The 2,982-nt window shown below is 37.4% G+C and overlaps 3 non-coding genes across 3 annotated transcripts; 2 read left to right on the top strand and 1 right to left on the bottom strand.

The window, feature by feature from the left end:
- The first annotated feature begins 374 nt into the window (after positions 1 to 374).
- Trnac-gca (transfer RNA cysteine (anticodon GCA)) lies at positions 375 to 446 on the top strand. Its single transcript has one exon. It is a non-coding gene; the product is annotated as a tRNA-Cys (tRNA).
- A 469-nt stretch (positions 447 to 915) lies between these two features.
- On the top strand, positions 916 to 987 carry Trnac-gca (transfer RNA cysteine (anticodon GCA)). Its single transcript has one exon. It is a non-coding gene; the product is annotated as a tRNA-Cys (tRNA).
- Positions 988 to 2,669: 1,682 nt separating this feature from the next.
- Trnal-uaa (transfer RNA leucine (anticodon UAA)) lies at positions 2,670 to 2,752 on the bottom strand. The gene has a single exon. It is a non-coding gene; the product is annotated as a tRNA-Leu (tRNA).
- Between the last annotated feature and the right edge of the window lie 230 nt (positions 2,753 to 2,982).

Below are 2,982 nucleotides of genomic sequence, written 5' to 3'. Positions count from 1 at the left end.
TGGCATAGTTGTAAGACGTACGATTGCCACCGTAAACGATAATGGTTCTATACTGTCAAGGCGCTATTTTAAAGTTTTGTTTTCCTCATTCCCTCATTTTTCCCTTTTTTGTGAGATATTTGTAAATCATTATAGATACCTTACACTACTACATTATCAATAATAGTAGGATCAATAGATTCGTTTAAGTTTTCTCTACATGGCTATTGAATGTTTTATGAAAATCATACGAAAATATGCATCTAATCCGTAATTGCAGCTATTTAAGCTGACCATCGCAATGCTGCCTGTCGAATCCTCATCAAATAACGAAATTTGTTACTTATTTTTAATTTTGTAACAGTAATTTTTTTTTCTGACCATTGTTGTGCAATAGGGGTATAGCTCAGTGGTAGAGCATACGACTGCAGATCGTAGGGTCCTCAGTTCAAACATGGGTGCCCCCTTGAAACATAAGAGGCATTGGTATCATTTCATTGATTGAGATTTGAAAGGGCATGCAATTATTCCGAGATATTTGTATATAAATTAGTTAAATAATCATCCTAAGCGAAGTCAATTGAAAATGCGCACGCTGAAGGAGAATTATTTACTTTAAATGAGAAACGATTTCCTTGTTTAAAAAGAAATTCAATTACTGTCGTGTGGATGTTGTTTATTTTAATTTACAAGACTTAGCATCAAATCAGATTAACTTACCACTTTGGAACAAATACTCTCTATTCTAATACTGTATACTAAAGCGAAAGAGAAAGATGACTGAATAATTAAAGCGTACAGGAAACTCCAAAGCCATAAAAGAAAAGTTAACCTGACCATCGCAATGTTGCCTGTCGAATACTCATAAAATAACGAAATTTGTTATTTATTTTTAATTTTCTAACAGGAATTTTTTTTTGACTAACGTTGTGTAATGGGGGTATAGCTCAGTGGTAGAGCATTCGTCTGCAGATCGAAATGTCCTCAGTTCAAACCTGGGTGCCCCCTTGAAACTTAAGAGGCATTGGTATCATTTATTAGATTGAGTTTAAAAAGGGCATGCAATTATTTCGAGATATTTGGATATAAATTCGTTAAATAATCATCCTAAGCTAAATCAATTGAAAATGCGCACACTGAAGGAGAAAGACGATTTCCTTGTTTAATAAGATATTCAATTACTGTCGTATCGATGTAGCTTGTTTTAATTTACATGACCATGCATCAAATCAGATAAACTTTCCATCTTATAACAAAACTCTTTATTGTAATCTAGGAAATGTCATCCAATCATGCAGTAGATGACTTCATACTACCAGCCAACGACATCACTCCGACGTAGCCCTGTCTTAGTTGTGTATCCGGAAAAAGGCAGAGATCCCCTTTTCGTGTCGGTAGGACAAGAGCCTATGAAGTCAGACAACAAATTCATTGAGACGTATGTGGCCCTATGCACGTACAGACAAGAAGTGGTTTGCGTTTCTTTAAAATTTTCAGTGATGAATTCAATGGATGGATTCAGTATCGCGATTTTTTTCCGAAAATTCGGTACCACGATACCGATACTTCTTCAAAGTATCGCTTCCCATCCTAGTTGAAGGTTAAATATTTGTTGCATCGGAAACTAAATATATTGTTGGTGAAAAGTCCCAGGAAACGGGATTCGAAGGCTTTTGTAAGACATGAGTTCCAAAACAAAGATTGGTTCAAACATGATGTTAAGTATATTATTCAAACAATAAAATGGTATTTTATTTTAGGTTTCAGCAGGGCATTCAGAAGGGCTGTTACTTCGGCGACGACTGTTCTTAAGACTCGACGGGGACTAGCCGATTCCCTATGCCAAATTTCATGGTACAGGTTTGCAGGATTTTCTTCGCACTCTCCCAAATGCGGTCTATGTGGGTGAGAAAAATGTCATTCGATTTTGTAACAAACAACCTGTATTTTTCCGTATAGTTTGGTCATTTCCTACAAGGCCTGGCGAAGTTTTTGCCGGCTGTGACCAAGTTGGTCCCATTATCGGTTGGCCTTTGGTAAAACAGAGAAGCAAAGGAGAAATTCTTGCACCCTGAATCCGACGAGAAGTATGGCGTACCTTTGGCGATACTTAGTCCCGAATGTATGTGGTAATCTCTATACCATAGTGTATACAGTAACCTTAGTGTGCAGGTAACATATCGCTGAAACTATGAGTTCTATTTCAAACTATTTCAATATTTGGGGATGAACCTGCCAATTCAGTTGGTATTTTATTAGACACCAGGAACGACCCGTTAGCGGTGGAACGGAACACCTTAAGGATTTTTTGCCGCACCGTCATATGCAATAAAGGTGGGATAAAAAAAACATTGAAGATCAAACTATTTTCAGGTTCAGGATTTCATAAGACTAATAACGTAATGAATGTGTATGGCACACGGGGCTATTTAAAAAATAACAAATGCAATTAAATAATTTGCGGTAACTCAAGCATGCACCTTCAATCATACTTGGTGGACATCTTGCAGCAAGTATTCTGCATATCCAACCTGCAATCCGATAAGATAGATTCGTACAATGAATAGTACATATTCCTGGAACCCAGCTGACTTCCAATCGCCCTCCCAGCTCACTCCGAAGAATGAACCGACTACGAAAGAAAAGAATTTTGCTGTCATTTGCTATTTTCTTGACTGTGAACTCTTTGTTACCAGGTGTGAGGATCGAACTCACGTCTCTATAAAGAGACCAGAACTTAAGTCTGGCGCCTTAACCACTCGGCCAACCTGGTGGTATATAACACTATTTCACTTAACTGGAGTCCCATCTTAAAATTCCAATCGTCCAATGAAACACTAAAAAAACGAACAGACTACGATAGAAGAGAAGATTGCTGTTGTTGCTGACTCTCGTGCAAAGTAGCAACAGAGAGAGATGAAAGGATGATGGATGAGGATGAATGAAATGACGGAGGTATAAAAAAGGAATGCTTTATTGCTGGACTAGGATATGAACATAAAT

The sequence above is a fragment of the Daphnia carinata genome, unplaced genomic scaffold, assembly GCF_022539665.2.
Source record: "Daphnia carinata strain CSIRO-1 unplaced genomic scaffold, CSIRO_AGI_Dcar_HiC_V3 NW_026452997.1, whole genome shotgun sequence".
Taxonomy (NCBI): domain Eukaryota; kingdom Metazoa; phylum Arthropoda; class Branchiopoda; order Diplostraca; family Daphniidae; genus Daphnia; species Daphnia carinata.
Note: the sequence above shows the minus strand (reverse complement) of the source record. Positions and strands in the feature narration are given on the sequence as shown.